General features: G+C 45.7%; 1 long non-coding RNA gene across 2 annotated transcripts; it reads left to right on the plus strand.

The window, feature by feature from the left end:
* The first annotated feature begins 11,571 nt into the window (after window positions 1–11,571).
* LOC113624155 (uncharacterized) lies at window positions 11,572–16,636 on the plus strand. 2 transcript variants are annotated; one of them, XR_003434247.1, is made up of 3 exons: window positions 11,572–11,888; window positions 12,395–12,459; window positions 13,112–16,636. It is a non-coding gene; the product is annotated as an uncharacterized LOC113624155 (long non-coding RNA). The 2 variants fall into 2 exon arrangements; XR_003434246.1 differs by lacking the exon at window positions 13,112–16,636 and adding an exon at window positions 12,628–13,105 and having other exon boundaries at window positions 11,573–11,888.
* Window positions 16,637–18,466: the final 1,830 nt, after the last annotated feature.

Raw genomic sequence — 18,466 nt, forward strand, 5'->3', positions numbered from 1 at the left:
TATATATGTATGTATGTATAACTGAAACACTTTGCTGTACAGCAGAAATTAACACAACATTGCAAATCAACTAAACTTCAAATAAATAAATAAAGCCTCAAGAAACCTGACTTAAAAGTGAGTCATTAGACTTTCTGATGTTACACTGCTGGGGTTCTGAGCAGTTAGAGGAGTGGTGATACGCATGCACCCCGCTCACGAAAGATGGGCCAAGTCAAACACAGCGAAAGGCACATAACTCCTAGTCCATCAATACCTACATCTAGCCTGCGCTGTCCTATGACTACCGAAGCACAGAGATTCTAAGAGAGCCACACAAGGCCTCACCCATAGTAATGTGTGACAGAACCAGAACTCAAACCCAGATTTCCCTGGGCTGGAAAAATGTGCTCTATCTACAGCTGGTGAGGAACCAGAATGGAAGAATTTTAAACTGCCAGTTAGAGAGTAATTGTGGGCTTGGTGATGGTGTGTGCATTAGTTGTGAAACTAAAGAACGCAACTCGGATTTTGAAACCTGATAAGGCTCCTCCCTTCTGCTCAGAGACAAATGGGCCATAAGCCCATGATCTGAGCCTGGGTCTGCCTAGGAAGGAGCTTCAGATCGTCCTACTTTACAAAAAGGACAACATGCAATTTCCAACCCAAACAGACCTGGGGTCCCAGCCAGCCGGCTGAGTTGATGCAGTACTAGGGCAGCCAGGATTCTGCACTGAAATAACAAGACACAGACCAAGGTCTGCTGCGGATGAGAGATGCTGGTGCGAGGGGAGTTGGGAGCCGCGCCACCGCATTCACATTGTTCTCTTAGCTCATGGCCAGGGCACAGGGGCCCCAGGAGGAGATGCTGAGGATGACCTTGAGGAACAGAGCATGTGACTGGTTACAAAGGCTGATGAGCAATAAGATGGGCTCAAAACAGCCCGCCAGCCCGCCTCTTGGCTTCCTGCATGAGTGTCACTTCCAGCATCCGTTCATTCAACACATGTTTATATCGGACCTGGACCTGGAAAGCCCAGCCGTGAAATCGGGCAATTCCCAGGTCATTCTTGGGGTAAGACAATCCCTTCTACATGGAGAGGAGCCTCCGCTCTAGTGGAAGTTGGAAAAAGCTGCCCCTCCCCGCAGCTTTCCCACTCTAACCTTGATGCCCCAGATCCTTCCTCATCACGCCGTCAACTGCACCATTTCTTGGTGGAGCTGTTCCCACCATCGCTAAGCTCTAACCCTCCTCATCACTCAGCTGGATTTTAAAAGAAGCTCTTGACTGATCTCCCTGACACCACCAAGCCCTCAGATCTGTTCCCTGATGGAATTTACGCATGCCTCTGGCCAATTTTACATCCTGCTCTCCCTCTCTGTGGCCGGCAGAGTGAAGTCTAAACACCTTGGAAAGGCATATGATGTCTGTGACTGTCTGGTGCCCTCTGGTCCCTGAGTTCTCACATCCTTGGGGCCCCTTGGCACCCATGCTCTGTCCATCCTAACCTCCTTGCTGGTCCCTGAGCAACCTGGCATCTTCAGGCCTCCGTCCTTCAGCACTTACCACTCCCTCCTCCTGGGGTGGCCCTGTCATGATTCTCCACGTAAGTGCTTAGAGTCTTCAGGAAAATGCCATCCCTCCTGGGGAAGCCCACTCCTCTCCACTTCCCCCACTCCCTCCCCTGTGTCTCTCCCTGAAGACCATGAACTTCCCAGGGGCCAAGACCAAGTCTTCCTGACCTCATAGCCTATACTCTCAACCCAGTGCCTGGAATATAATAGAATTTTAATTTCCATTTTCAAATGGATGAGGGAAGGAAGGAAAGAAGGAAGGAGGGAAAGAAGGAGGTGGGGAGGAAGGAAGGATCTCTCTCAACTCCTGAGATAAGGGCTAGCATAAATAAAAGCGTTGAAATCAATTGCTTGGAAAATTAGGTCTAGGAGGCCACAATAGAATGACAGTATCCTAGATAACTATAGATTCTCAAAGGTACACTGAAAATTGGGGCGTGATCCACAGACAGTCAAAAATAATAATAACTTTGGGGCTTCCCTGGTGGCGCAGTGGTTGAGAGTCCTCCTGCTGATGCAGGGGACACGGGTTCGTGCCCCGGTCCGGGAGGATCCCACATGCCGCGGAGCAGCTGGGCCCGTGAGCCATGGCCGCTGAGCCTGCGTGTCTGGAGCCTGTGCTCCACAGTGGGAGAGGCCACAACAGTGAGAGGCCCGCGTACCGCAAAATAATAATAATAATAATAACTTCAAGAGATACTATGAATGAATAAATTCAATATTGACTGAGGGCCTCTTCTGCACCAGGCAAAACTACATACATTATCCCATTTAATCACCCCCCACAACCAAATTTGTATGTATAATTATATTTGTTCTATTGATAAGGAAACTGAGGCTCAGAGAGGTTAAGTAAGTTACCCAACATCACACAGCTAGTGAGCATGGAACCAGGATTTGAATTCAGGCCTCTCTGACTCGAAACCTGTGCTTATTCCATTGCATCACTCAACTCCCCCCCTCCCCTTTTACTTCCAGTACCTTCCCCTTTCCTTCCATTTTCTGCTTGTTCAAAAGTTAACCTCGGCGCAGTATATTTAAATACAGAACACGACAGAATCCTCACTCTTAAAAGGCAAAAAGCACAGCATCTTAATTGAAACAAGATAATCCAAACATTGGCTTCACTTAAAGTTTATAAATTCCATTTCATTGACTTGTATTTTCACAAATGACTGCCATGTCAAAGTTATTTTATTTTTACAGAAGTTAGGAAAATAAAAAGAGAGGAAGTTTTAGAACAAGATAACTTACAGCATGTTTTGGTTCTTTTTTCTGGGTGTTACAGGAAAAGTTGAGAAGTTTTCAAGAGAAAACTCACAGGCTTTTGGACTCCATTCCTCCGGGACCCTTGCCCACCAGCCCAGACCCATGGGCACCCTGGGTTGCTGACAGCTGTGACCCTGAAATCTTGTTTCTTTCTCTCTTTCAAAACCCCTTCCTCACCCCCAACACCAGGGTAATATCCTGGCAGGATGCTCCTTGCAAAATCAGAATTAAAGGAAAGGCAGGGCTTCCCTGGTGGCGCAGTGGCTGACAGTCTGCCTGCCGATGCAGGAAACACGGGTTCGTGCCCCGGTCCGGGAAGATCCCACATGCCGCAGAGCGGCTGGGCCCGCGTACCGCAAAAAAAAAAAAAAAAAAAAGAAGTAAAGGCAGAGAGCTCCCACATTTATTTGGGTCACAGTACCAGAAAAGATGCTTTTAGCCAAAATGGCCAAAGTCAGTGCTTCTTTCACAGAAATAAGTTTGAATGCATATTAAATACAGGATCTTGGGTCCCTCAGTTAACGTCTCTGTACCTTTTATACAGAACAAGAGAGGTAACAGCCGGCCCTCCACATATGCATATGAGCGCAGAACCCTATGGCTCCTCTCACCGAATCTGCATGATCCCTCATCTTCAGATGCTGCAGGGCCTGGTGAGGCACCCAGGGCTCTGGGATCAGAAGAACTGGGTTCCTGTGATGAATCCACTATTCCTTTGGGCTTCAGAACTTTGGGGTTGAGTGTCTTCATCTCCAGGGGAATATAATTCCATCTACCTTCTTTGCCTAATATGTTTTGCTGTGACTTGCATGTGAACTGTGATCATGGGCACAAGAGCTTTTGAAAGCTGGTTTGGAGTAGCTACGAGGGCTGTCCCTATGTCACTAATAGCACTGTTCAGTCCCAACACAGAATCCCCTCCACTGTCTCCCAACTAACATGATCTGGAAGAGGCGACTCATCCCCAGCTCCTCCAGGGAGGCTTCTACGACCACCGCAGCCCACGGCCTCCCCCAAAGCACAAGGCTCGCTTCTCCAAGCATTTCCTTGTCCTCTCCCTTGAGCAATACGAATACAGGGATGGGAACAGAGTGTGGGTTCCCGCCCCAAAGCAACCTGAGACAAGGGTTCATGTGAACATAGTTTATCTTAGATATGCAAGGAATGTTGTCAAGGAGACAGGGATGTGATCCAGGAAAGAAAAGGCAGTGTGTTCAGGACCAGCTTCAAGGGGTACAGCCCATGCAACCACACGGGACCCCACATTCAGAAGGTCCCAGTGCTCTGCTATCACCACTTGAAATTTTTAATCATTTTCTCCTTGACCTTGAATGTATCAGCTATAAAATACAAATTGTGTAATTTTGGGAATCCTTTGTACAGGTTAAATGCTCTTATATATTTGCATTTAAAACTGGCATTGCACGATATAAAAAAGGATGATAAAACTCATTGCTAATAATTTAAGGCTTTTTTTCTAGTTAGAACAACTCCAAAGTAGTACCCCTTACACATTAAGCAGTTATTCCCCATACTCCTTCCCCCAAGTCCTTGGCAACCACCAATCCGCTTTCTGTCTTGTTGAATCTACCTATTCCAGATACTTCATATCCAGAGTCATACAATATGTGACATTTCTGTCTGGCTTCTTTCACGTAGTATAATGTTTCAGAGGTTCGTCCACATTGTAGTATGTAGAACTGCTTCATTCCTTTCTATGGCTGAATAATATTTCAATGTGCGTATATACCACATTTTGTTTATCTGTGCGTCCATTCGTGGACATTGGCTATTACCACCTTATGACTATTAGGATTACTGCAGGTGTGAACACACATGGACACGTATTTGTTGGAGTACCTGTTCTTAACTCTCTTCCACTTTTAAGGGCCCACGTGACTACATTGGGACCACCAGACAATGCAGGATAATCTCCCTTAATTCCAGCTATATCTACGGAATGTAACGTATTCACAAGTATTGGGGCGTGGATATCTTTGGGGGACCATCTTCCTGTCTCCCGTGAGACCTGAGTGATCCAAGTTTGGGAAGAGCATGATGGCTGCAGGCAACTACAACCATTCTGTTGCTGCTACTGGACCAGTGCTTCTTAAACTTGAAAAATATGTGAAACCCATTTAGAGAAAAAGAACCTTGTCAGAGCTCAAGGACATGTCCAGAGACCCCCAACTTGAGAGACAGACAGTACACTGAAAGTTAACCATCAGTTTAATGATCATTGGCCCTGATGTGCTCAGTAACGCAAGTGTAAACCTGGACACCAAGATCCTGTAATAGGACTGTTTTAAGGCAAACTTTCAATCACTCCAGATTATATTTTATGTTCATTTTTATTTTTTATTTTATTTTATTTATTTTTTTTTTTTTTGCAGTACGTAGGCCTCACTGTTGCAGCGTCTCCCATTGCGGAGCACAGGCTCCGGACGCACAGGCTCAGCGGCCATGGCTGACGGGCCCAGCCGCTCCACGGCATGTGGGATCTTCCCGGACTGGGGCACGAACCCGTGTCCCCTGCATCGGCAGGCGGACTCTCAACCACTGCGCCACCAGGGAAGGCCTATGTTCATTTTTAGATGATCATCAAATGAAAAGAGAAATTTGTTAAATTCTCATAGAATTCACATCATAACAAGAATTGGGGGGCCCTTGGGTATCAGTAAATCCAGTGGGAGAAATATCTGGCTAGCACTTGCCGGTTTTGTTCATTGCCAGGCTCCATGCCTGGTGTATGAAAGGTACTCAAGACACGTTGCTAAATAAATAAATGGAGTATAGTACGAGGAATTGGCAGGGCAGGTGTGTGGGGTGAGGTTGGCAGAGGCCTGATGGATCACGGATCATCTTATTTAGGGCGTATACTGTATACCAGCAGTCCCCAACATTTTTGGCACCAGGGACCAGTTTTGTGGAAGACGATTTTTCCACAGACAGGGGAGAGGGAGGATGGGTTAGGCAGTAATGGGGGTAATGGGGACCAACAGGGAATGATGGGGAGCGACGGGGAGCCATGGGGAGTGATGGGGAGCGATGGGGAGCAGTGGGGAGCCATGGGGAGCGACGAAGAGCCATGGGGAGTGATGGGGAGCCGTGGGGAGCGATGCGGAGCGATGGGGAGTGACGGGGAGAGACAGGGAGCCATGGGGAGCGATGGGGAGTGACGGGGAGCCATGGGGAGGTACGGGGAGCCATGGGGAGTGACGGGGAGCCATAGGGAGCCGTGGGGAGCGATGCAGAGCGATGGGCAGTGGTGGGGAGTGGTGGGGAGTGGTAGGGAGCAATGGGGAGCGATGGGGAGTGACGGGGAGCCATGGGGAGCGACGGGGAGCCGTGGGGAGCGATGGGGAGCTGTGGGGAGTGATGGGGAGCGATGGGGAGCCATGGGGAGCTATGGGGAGCGAGGGGGAGTGATGGGGAGTGAGGGGGAGCGACGGGGAGCAACGGGAAGCGACAGGGAGTGACGGGGAGCCATGTGGAGTGATGGGGAGCAACAGGGAGTGACAGGGAGCGACGCGGAGCCATGGGGAGCGACAGGGAGCGACAGGGAGCAATGGGGAGCAGTGGGGAGCGATGGGGAGCAATGGGGAGCGACAGGGAGCGATGGGGAGCGACGGGGAGCCTTGCGGAGCAATGCGGAGCAACGAGGAGCCATGGGGAGCAATGGGGAGCGACGGGGAGCCATGGGGAGCTATGGGGAGCGACGGGGAGTGACGAGGAGCCGTGGGGAGCGATGGGGAGAGATGGGGGCTGATGGGGGGTGATGGGGAGCCATGGGGAGCCATGGGGAGCGACGGGGAGCGTCGGGGAGCGATGGGGAGTGACGGGGAGCCATGGACAGCAGCAGACGACGCTTCGCTGGCTCACCCACCGCTCACCTCCTGCTGTGCAGTCCAGTTCCTAACAGGCCATGGACAGTACTGGTCCATTGCCCGGGAGTTGGGCACCCCTCCTGTACACCATCCCTAAGAGCCATTTGAGGGCCCTAACTGTCTACATTCCTCCCTTGGTGATTAGCACTTGCGGTTTTATAAGACTTTTCATCAACATTAAAAGGGAAGAGAGAATGTTCCAAATCCCCATGAAGGAAGGATGGCAGTGAAAGGAAAAGGTGTTCGGTAAAGAACACGGTCCCAGAGCCCCAGCGACTCCAGAATCACTGTCCTTTGCTCGTCCATCCCCACCCTCTGTATCTCAGAAGGGGTTGGAAGGTGCCACATATAGGATATGAAAGAAAAGATACCCAGTGACCAAGAGATTAGAAACAAAACCAAATCTTCTATCGGGATTGATTGCGGAGTAGACGACTCAGAGCTCAGGACCCGTTGTGGTATCTCAATGGGTCGTGCTGCCTCATTGCTGAGGAAAGGAGGGAGAACTTGGATAAGTGTTTTTACCGGGAGCAAATCCCTCAAACCTGAATGAGGAGTTACCTTGGGATGTTCTGGCAGTGAAGGTCTCCCTGGAATCAATGAGGCAGAGGCAGGCCAGGCGGTGGTCCCAGAGAGCATTCCTCCGATTTCTAAGGAGAAAAGACATTTCATCCTTGAAATGTAAATACAGTACTTTTTGCTCTATTCTTTTTAAACACATCTTGGCTCTGAATGTTGAGCTATTGAAAGGAAAACTTGCCTTTGCCAAAATGTCAGAGTCTTACAGCTGAGAATGCATTCAACAAATAACTATTATTTCCTATTTATATAAACTTTTCTTTTTCCGAGTTCCAAAATCTTTGAAAACCTTCAGGAATTAGGCTGAGTCAATCTATTTCAAAAGGGCTGTCAATAGGAATAAGATGTGGTTATTCTCAAATGACACAATTTCATGAAATCCCTTTTAAAAAGACTTGTGTTAATACTTTCGTCCAAATTGAAAAATCTCAAGGAGAAATTCTTTGTAATTTGGTAGTTATAGAGAAAAAGAATGACACTGTGTTTCCAAATTCTAAATGTTTAAAGAATTCCTGTTTCATTTTAGCTGGGAGTCATGAATCTTCTCCCCTCATCCAAGTTCTGCCACCCTCTGGGTGGGTCGCATCTCTTCTCTGAGCTGCAGCTTCTCCAGCTGTAACAGGAGGAAAGTAACCAAACAATTTCCTCTGACACGATTCTGTGAGTTCTTGGCAACCAGTCTGGAGAATCCAAATACATTCTATAACCTTGGAGGTGTATTTAATGTCAGAAATAAACAAAGTCCTTCCCCTTCCAAAATATACACTTTCTTCAAAAAGTAAATCTCTCCTAAGAAAGTATGGAAGACGTTCTTTTTTATAGACCCTTCTAAAGTTATGGCACTAAGTGTTTCCACCTGTGCCCAGCGTGGACTTAGCCACTTAATCAAGTTGTGATGAACTGGCTCAGAGTTACTGGCTCAGAGTTTAGCCTGAGCATATGTTTTAAAGAAACCAAGAGCTGAGCCATGTGGAAAATGGCACAGAATTCCAGTCTCCAGACAGTCTTCAGTCCCAAGACTATTGGGAGTGTATGTTCAGAAGGTCATAAACTTTCAAGGAAAAATATACCATGCCTGTAACAAAAAAGGATTGCCAGCATAAACACTCAGCCTTTCTCAACAAGTCCTGTAGCTTCCATCTCCAAAATATCCCTGGAGTCTGTTGCCTGAGAATCTCTTGATTGTAACCCTGGTTCAAAACTCCCTTTCCCTCTATTTAAATCAATGTCCTTGCTTCCAGTTTCCCCCTTTCTAGATCATCCTCCATGAAGCCAGCATAATATCAGAAATCTGATTATATCACATCTCAGTTTAAAAACCTTCCAAGACCACCCCACAAGACTAAAGCCAAAACTTTCAAGCATGACTTTCAAAGACCTCTGTAATACGATCTCATCTGCTTTGTACTCTAGTCTTGAATCACCAGATTTAGCAAATAAAAATATAGGATGCTCAATGAAATTTGAACACTGGAGAAACAACAAATAATATTTCCAGTATAAGCCTGTCTCATGCAATATTGGGGACATACTCGTGCTAAAAATGTATTCACTGTCTATCTGAAATTCACATCGAATGGGCTGCCTATATTTGAGCTGGCAACACAACTCTAGCTACAGTACTCTAATTCATTATTTCCCAAACCATGAATTTACTGCCCTTGTGCAATTGTTCATGGCATTTTCACTACCTAAAATGTTTTCTTCTTCTCCACCAGAAAACTCCTATTCATCCCTAAAACCCAACACATCTTCTGTGACGTTTCTCTGACTACTAAGAACATAATTAATCACTCCTTCCTCTGCACTCTTTTATTTGTCTTCCCTTCTATACTTACCACAGTGTATTGTCATTACTTATGAGTCACTTTCTTCCACTACTGGGGAGATTCTTAAAGTGAAGGGACAGATTTTGCCCACCTTTGAATCCCAAGCCCAACTCAAGACCAGCACAGGAGAGGTGCTCAGGAAAATGTACTAAATGAACGAAGAATAAACAACTACGTAGACTTTAAACACATTCTCCCACCTCCCATCACAGTGTGATTCTGAAAGGAAAAATATACAATAATTTTGAATTATTTAAATCCTCTTTATCAAGAAATAATAATGAAGGAGGCCCTGGAAAGGGTCCCTAAACCACAAAGTAAACATCTCCCCAGAAGTGAGTACACCCTTCATGCTCCATCCAGCAGAAGGTCCATCACTCTGAAAGTCCCCATGAGCAGATAGGATCACAATATTCCCCGGTTCTCTGCAGATATTAATCACATCAGCCCCTGTCCTAGATGTGAACGTAGGACTGTATTTGTCCTGAGTAATTTGTCTTGACTGCCCAGAGGCCACCCTCATCTGCTAGCCTCTCCGTGGTGGTAATTACTCCTATTTCATTCAGTTTGGGGCTGTTCAAGGTGGCAGGTCCCTCTGCAAGATCACATGACCAGCTCCCAACGAGGAGACTTACTTGACTCATTCACGGTCATCTCCTGGAACAGCTGTGCATTCTGCTTGCTCCCTTCTGCCTGATCTCATCTCCTGACCCGTCTCTCCTCTCCGTGGGGAGTCACACTCACCTCTCAGATTGAATAACACTCGAATAACACTCTTTCCTTGAGCTCCTTAAGGCCGTATACTATCCTATCCACCTGGATGACAGCTCAGGAATGTTCACAGTCTATTTCTGCAAAATGGATGAATGAGTGCATGACCCTTGCTCATTCAAGAACCAGTCATTGAAAATCTAGAGGGACCCTGGCCCTGGGAATATGGTGATGAATATAACATAGTTCCTGGCTGTAAGTAATTTGAAATCTAAGATATTAACACCAATAGACATATAGTCTATTCAAAGAAAAAATTGTGAAATCACAGAAAACATCCAATTGGTGAAATAAAGGGTACTTTTAAATAAATAGCATCTTGACTGTTCAGGCATATTCTTGAAAAATAAGTATGATTTCTGCATCTGACATTTCAGACCCCATGCCACCTCCTCATCCTGATGAGTGTCTCTGTGACCCCTTGCAGGTCAGCAAGAGCAAGGGACAACGAAAGTCAGATCGTCCGGTGAGGAGTAAGAAACACAGACAGAGAATCTGCAATGCAGGGTGTGTTCCACTCTGTTTACAAGGCCAGAAATGTTTATCTAAAATAAGTCAAAAGAAATGATGAGAAATCTTGGTACCCAGAACTTAGAGTACAGAACTGGGAAATCCTCATGTAGGGTATAGCTCATTTCTTGATTATAGTGGCTAAATGAGCCAGGACCAGACTTTATTTGCTTTGCACCCTTGTGTCCTTAATTTTTCAGAGGTTACTAAGCAAAAGCATTGTCCCATATATAAAGAAAATGTCTGCAAGATTTGTTTAACTCTAACGAGTTTCTGAAGCTAAGCATCCCTGTGAGGGCGATGGAAAGAGCCCTGCAGAGCCACGCAACTTCTACATAGCAAATACTATGCCATCCCTCGATCCGTATTATCTCATTCAAATCTTAGAAGCGCCCTGAAAAATCACCATTATTATCCTCTGTATTCAGAGAAAACTACGGTTTAGAGAATTTGAACCTTACCTAAAATCATGTAGCTAACGTGAGTCTTAGTGTAACTTGCACCTGGGTTGTCTCTCCAAAGCCCGTGTCTTTCCCACTCCCCCACGGTAGCTTGCTTAGAGCCCTAAGGATCCATCTCACGATGGATGAAAATTACAGTCGGTCATTCAGTCAACAAGCATTTTACCTGTAGCAAGCACACGATAAGGGCGAAACGCCGAGCGCCACCCAAGAAAGTACAATAAGGTCCTGAATGAGTATTCTAGAATCCTGGGCTTGAGCCTCAACCCTCCACCAATAAGCGACAGGCCTTGGCCAACCCCCTTCACTGGCCAAGTCCCACTTTCCTCATCTGTGTAACAGTGGTGACAGTGGCCTCCCTGCACTCTCAGAGTCTGTGTGACCATTGGATGAACCAATGTGCGAGAAAATGTTTTTATAAAGTGAAAAAATGCTGTAGAAATGTGAAGTACAAACTGTTTTTCTCAACAAGGCTTCCGGTAAACAGAGACTTGGATCATCACTGTAGGTTTTCTAGAGCAGGAAGTGGATGGGAGGGAACGCACAGGCAAGAGGGGCCCTGCGTTGTCAGGGGTCCTCCTCGCCTGCCAGCGTACACAGGAAGCTGAGTCACTGTTGCTCAGCAAGGCCCCTGCGGTCCCGAGGAGAGCAATTGAGCCTTCCTGTGAGAAAGCGGAAACCCCAGTCCTGCTGGCCCCCCGCTCGCTCCTGAGAGAGCCCACCCCTGTGGCTGGCTGAGGTTGGCCTCGGGGCCGTGTGGCTCCCTTCTGCGGCTTGGCTGACAAAAGCAGCCCACGTGGTCCACGCCCTCCCAGCCCACACGCCTCCTATGGTCCATGATGGAGATTCAGAGCGACAGGAACTAGAGCCGCAAAAGTGACTCCTCTTCAGACCTCCCCCACTAATGAATTCTCTCTGCAGAACGTGTGTTGGTCCAGCTCACTGCTCTCGTTTATCTTTAGCTGCTCGACACTGGAAACCTTCAGAACACCACTGATGACAGCGATCTCATAGGAGGCGATGGAGAGGTAACTCGGGGCAGGTGGAGGGGGGCGGGATTCTGGAAGGTCAGTCTTCTGATTACTTTGAAAAGTGATGAATTCCCCCACAGCCTTGAAGGCCAGAGAACTTTCTGGAGAACATGAGCATCCTAGCGCCCCTGCACCAGCAGCCGATGGCTTAAACCCAGAGAGACACACTGCATAGAACAGAGGAATGAGTGTTCCATGACCCGGGCTGTCTTTGTCTCACCACCCCTGTCCTCTGGTTTGAGGATCAACAGGACAGAAAGATTCAGGGGAGGCAGGTGGTCATTTAAGAGGATGGTTTATTTGGATAATGATAGGAATAGGGGTCAAAACCTTCCTAGAGCTGCCCCCAAGCCTTTGGCTGAAGGGAAGTAGGGTAGATGAACATAAAGACTGCGGAGTTCCATGCAACAGGTTTCAGACCCCGACATCACCACTTACTAGCTGTGTGGCCGTGTGCGTGTCAATATGAACTCTCCAGTCTCCATTCTTTGTTCTATTCCAAGGAGATGATCTCCACCCTACCCCAGTGAAGCCCCAACAGTGAGGCTGTCAGAAGACCAGAGATGAGGTAACTATTGTGTTCTCAACTAGAGGAAGCCATATTACTACCTGTACTACTGTTAGGAGCCCACAGAGGCAAAGCTGAAATCAGACCTGGTTTGAACTGATCCAGATGGCTAAAGAGGCTGTCTAGTGCCAAGGCTTGAAGTCAGAGAGTGTCTTCCTCGGGTTTCAGGTGTCGAGTGGAGCCCGGAAGGCAGGAACAGATTCCAGCCCTTTGGACAGATGTTAGGTCCTATTAAATAACAGGCTGGACTCAGAAATTAGAAAGCCAAGTTCCAGTAAGGTTCAGCTGAATATCTGTAGCAGAGCCTCCAAAGGTAGGTCTGACTCTCTGGTTAAAGACTGTCTTCCCATAGGCTTCCTTGTTCTGGTGAGGATCCCACGAAGCCCCCAGCCTCATGCATGTCCTCTGCAGCTCCCTGCTATGCTAACCTTCTTGCTCATCCCCCAAATCCACGAGCTCCCCAGCCTGGTGTTATGAGTTGAATTGTGTCCCCTTAAAATAAGATATGCTGACGTCCAAACCCCCCATACTTCAGAATGTAACTTTGTTTGGAAATAGGGTCTTTGCAGATTTAATCAAGTTAAGATAGGCTCATTAAGCGTAGCTCCTAATCCGAATGACTGGTGTCCTATAATGAGAAATTTGGACGTAGAGACAGACACGCACAGAGGGAAGACGATGTGAAGACACGAGGAGAACAGCACGTGAAGGCAGAGGATTGGAGTGATACACCTACAAGTCCAAGGATGCCAAAGATGGCTGGCAAAGCATCAGACCCTAGGAAGGCGCAAGGATTCCAGAGTCTCAGATGGAGCAGTGTCCTGCCAAATCTTGATAGTGAACTTCTAGCCTTCAGAAATGAGGAAACATAAAGTTCTGTTGTTCTAAGCTACCCAGCTTATGGTACTTTGTTACAGCAACCTAGGAAATTAACACACTTGGGAATTTGATTTATTTTGGTTCAACAAATATTCACTGAGCTCAGTGTCGTGGGTAATAAAACAGACAAATAGAAAATCACAGTCCTTTATGAGGAGTGTGATGATGGTGTACTTTCAGAAGAGACTACAACTACCTGCAGGGGGAAAAGGTCCTATAATTCGTTCCTGTTCACTGATTCAGAGTGGCATTCCACCATTGCTGAGGTTGGCCTGAACTGTCTGTATGTGAAGCTCCTGAGAGTAACACTGGACACTGTATCTCACCCTCTGCACCCTCAACTCTCATCTAGGTGCCTCCTCTGTGCTCCCCAAGCCCCGTTCCTTTTCTCTACCATAGACTCACCCCAGTGCACCCTGGTTGTCTCTTTCACATCAAACACATGCCGTGAGCTCTTTGCTGCAGGGATTGGCCTTTTCCATCACTGCATCCCTGCGGCCCAATGAGGACCTGGTGTGGGTTAGTGTCCAGTGAACACTGGTTCAGGGCGTTATCAAAGGACAACCATGCCAGAACTAGTCCAGATCACCATTTCTCACTGGAGCCCATAAATCCTTGGCATTCTGAGGCCATGGATTCAGCCTGAGATGCTCGCATGTAGATAATAATAAATAAATGGATAGATGAATCCTCGCATCTCCCCACAGTGCCTGGCATATAGCAGGCACTTTTCAAAAATGCTTGTTCAGTAAAATTCCTTATATGTCTGATACTGTTAAGACAAATGTCTATATTACAACTACTTGTTTTGACATATTTATTCACTTATTCATCAATATTTAGTGAGTGGTGACTCTGTAATCGACAGCAAGGACAGCAGAATAAGTAAGAGACACAGTGCCCCTGCCTTCTTGTTACTTATAGTTTAATAATAATAACCCTTCACTGAGCACTTACTATGTGCCTGGTGGTGTACTATGTGTGCATTAACAAACTCAATCCTCACAACAACTTTGGGAGCAGGAATTCCTATTATCCCCATGTTACAGCCGAGGAAACTGAGGCTCTGAACGGATAAGCAAGTTGCCCAGGGCCATAAGGTTAGTCAGTGATGGCACCAGAATTCAATCCCAAGCCGTCTGTACTCAGATCACTACTCAGCCTCAATTGGAAGGGAACAAATGGCAAACAAATAAGCAAATAAATAGACAAGATAATCCAAGACGGAGATAAGTAGGAAACCAGAAGGATGATGTCGTGAAATATAGGAGAATCCTGGGGCCAAAAACCAGGTGGCTTGAATATCTTCCCAGCCTAAGGAAGACAGTAAAATTCATCATGACTCATTCTACAAGCATTTAGGGAGCACCTGCCCTGTGCAGGCATTAGCCAGGCATTACTCTAGGCACCATGGATATGCGAGTAAGGAAAATGAGCAAAAATCATTGCCTCTTAGAGCTTATCATCTAGCAAGGGGAGAGAGATGTTTAACAACTAAATAATCAGATAAACAAATATAAACACATAGAAAAATGAACAAATAAATAGGTGTAAAGTGCTGTACCAAAAAAATGATGCATGGAAAGGGGACGAGGAAGGTCGGAGTTGGGGAAAAGAGTCTAATCAATGCTTACGTTGCTTCTTTTGACCTCTCAACACTTTTCTATATTATGATATATTTTCCCAACCACTCTACCCTATTCCACATATATTTAATTAAATTTACTGTGTGTCCGATGCTGCCACCTTCCCTTGACTGTCTCTTTCCCATAAGAGTTGTTGCTCCCCTTCCCCCAAGCATGTTATCAAGCTGTGACCCTTCTTCCCAGGCCAATAAAAGAGAAAGGGAAAGACATCTTTCCATTAAGCATTGACTCAGGAGATATTCAATGAGTGCCTAATAACTATACATAGTGTGGGTACCGCATTTATTGTTCATCAAATACTCTCACAGCCGTGATCCGCTATGGCTGACCAACAGTTCCTCAATGAAGGTAGAGTAGAAGCCATTCCATTCATTTTATTTATATTGTACCCGTTTTGAATAGAATTTGAGGACATTTATTTTTTAAATGGCCAATGGGATTATTATAAACATTTCATACATAAGGAAACACATTCGACAAAAATCTATGGGACTTACCTGATACCACACAATAAACAATAAAGCTGGACTCAAACCCAGGTCTTCTATCCCCAAACCCATATGACTTGCCATATACGGTCCCTTGCCAGGTCCCCTAGGTGTCCAATATGCAGTGATGAAATGGAGGTGCCTTTGCTCTCACTACACATAGACTTCAGTAAAAACTATAAGCCAAGGCTTCAACAGCTATGAAAGGACACAGGACAAATGTGATGTTTTGAGAGAGATGTATGGAAGTTCTGAGGAGCACAAGCTCGTAAGCAACTTTGGCTGGGAAAGTCCTACAAGAAAGGTTTGGTGGAGGACATGAACTACTTAAAGGGAGAGGCAAGAAAAGCATTCCAGGTTAAAGGAATATTAATTGGCCCAAATTTTAGAAAACACTGGGCATACACCAAAAATATCATCATGGCGCCCCCTCCTCTCTCCCTTAGTCCCATAAATTACTTAGCTTTCCCAAACTACTGTAAGCCAGAAATATCTCCAGGAATGCTCTTCTGCTTCTCTTTCACACCTGAGTTAGAGCAAGCTTCCAGGTAGAGAAAGGGGTATGGGAAGAAATGACCTTTCGTTGAGCATCTACTACTTGCCAGAAACTTTAGGGTGCTCTAAAAATGTTGTCCCGTTCAATCCCCATAACAGCCCTGCCAGGTAAATAATATTCCCCATTTTAGAAATGAAGAAACGGAAACTCAGAGACTAGTTGACCTGCCCCAAATCAAACAACTAACAGGCAGAGAAACTCTGATTTGAACCCAGGACAGTCAGAAGCCAAAGCCAGGTCTCTGTAGGTGACTCTATATTATCACCCAACCATACCTCAAGAAGCATCTGTTCTGTGCATGATTGGGAGGTTGTGAGCTAATAATTCAGTGCCTCGTGGAGAAGCAGCAAGTCGAGAAGATCTAGAAGTAGACTTAAGCACCTCAATCTCAGGGAAGGGAAAATGGGGAGTTTCTGTTTAATAACTATTAACGTTGCCGCTATGCAAGACATATATAAGTTCTTGAGATCGGCTGTCCTACCCTGTGCCTATAGCAAACCATATGGTAATGTACACTTAGAAATTTGTTAAGAGGGTGGATCTCATGTTGTGTTCTTACCACAATAAAGGAAACAAACTAAATCACAAAGACAATGTTACAAATAAAGAAAAATATACAACTGAATGTATCCAAGCATGAATTCTTCCATCTGTAATTCTTCCTACGAGATTTTTTGATGTGGTATAAACGTTTCTTTCATCACCACATTTTTCTAAATTCCATGAGGAAGGCTTCTAAGATATGGTGGGTCCTGTTTATGTTTGTGTCTATCAGATCACACAAAAGCAATTATGAGGAGTCCATCGATTCATAAACATGAATGTGGACATCTTTAAACATTTACGCAAACACATTGATTACTTACATTTGTAAGCCTGCGAGAAAGCACTGGGCCGATCTTTAGTGCAATGTTAGGGGAAAAAAATAAGGTTCTTTGCAAATACAGTAATCAGTCCATATTCACTGCTCATTAGACTCACTCTTGAAATCATCTTTGAAATCAGTTTGTTTGCAAAGATGATTCACATCTGCACCAACACGTGTGGTGGAGATGCAGTGCGTGTGTGGAGGGAAGTGTGCTTTGGGCTACAAATCCAGAGTGGCTGTCAGCATCTGCGGGCTGGGGATCTGCCCCACAGGAGCAAAACAGCAAAGGCAACCAACAGAAGCAGCAGGAAAATTCATTTCCAGCAGACCATCTCTGACTTTCACAAGGAATGAAGTATATGGTACTGTCACTAAAGGCTTTGCATATTATAGGATGTTGAATTGACATTGTGGCAAAAGATATTAAATAAGTTGTTTTCTCACCTTTTATCTCCGCCTTTACTTGGTTTAGATTCTGATGGTGGGACGCATTTAAAACTACAAAATTCCCAGAGAGTAATGAGTATGACAGTGTAGTTAAGGCTGATAGGGACATCCAGCATTTAAGTTCTTTTTTTTTTTTTCCCAGTACGCGGGCCTCTCACTGTTGTGGCCTCTCCCGTTGCAGAGCACAGGCTCTGGACGCGCAGGCTCAGGGGCCATGGCTCACAGGGCCAGCTGCTCCGTGACATGTGGGATCCTCCCGGACCGGGGCACGAACCCGTGTCCCCTGCATCAGCAGGAGGACTCTCAACCACTGCGCCACCAGGGAAGTCCCTCTTTTTTTTTTTAATTGAAGTATAGTTGATTTACAATGTTGTGTTAGTTTCTGGTGTACAGCAAAGTGATTCAGATATAGATAGATAGCTTAGATAGATAGATAGGTAGATAGATAGATAGGTAGATAGATAGATAGATGATAGATAGGGTATATATATTCTTTTTCAGATTCTTTTCCATTATGCTATTACAAGATATTGAATATAGTTCCTTCTCATATACAGTAGGACCTTGTTGTTTATCTCATGGCATTTAATTTCTATTTCAAAGTATCAAACGGGCACAAACAGTAGTTATCTGTTTGTTTACTGACGGCAACCTGAAGTTTCGAGAACTCACAAGACATCCCTGTGAGTGAGCAGACAGGAAAAATGGACAAATGAAATTCAGAATTGAGGGTTAGTTAGAATCAGTGGCAACGGGTGTTATCAGTTCACAAACTTCCTGAATTTGTCTTTTCCCAGCAAAACAGGAAAAGGATTTGTAACTTTTGTGTAACTCTCTTCCCATCTCATCCCACTCTCCTAAACCAGTTTAAAAAAGAGAGAAAAAATAATAATCTAATGACAATCCTAATCTTAAATGAAAAATTTATCCAGAAACAGGAATGGCAATGATAATACTCTTCTTCCACAGCTGATGTTTCTCAGTTGCTGAAGTAAATGATGTAAGGGGTGTGGGTGGGTGTGTGGGTGTGACAGAGAGAGAGAGAGAGAGAGAGAGAGAGAGAGGGAGAGAGAGAGAGAGAGAGAGAGAGAGAGAGAGAGAGAGAGAGAGAGAGAGAGAGAGA

This window comes from Aethalodelphis obliquidens, unplaced genomic scaffold, assembly GCF_003676395.1.
Source record: "Aethalodelphis obliquidens isolate GAN/ISIS:26980383/991018 unplaced genomic scaffold, ASM367639v1 scaffold12, whole genome shotgun sequence".
In the NCBI taxonomy this organism is placed as follows: Eukaryota; Metazoa; Chordata; class Mammalia; order Artiodactyla; family Delphinidae; genus Aethalodelphis; species Aethalodelphis obliquidens.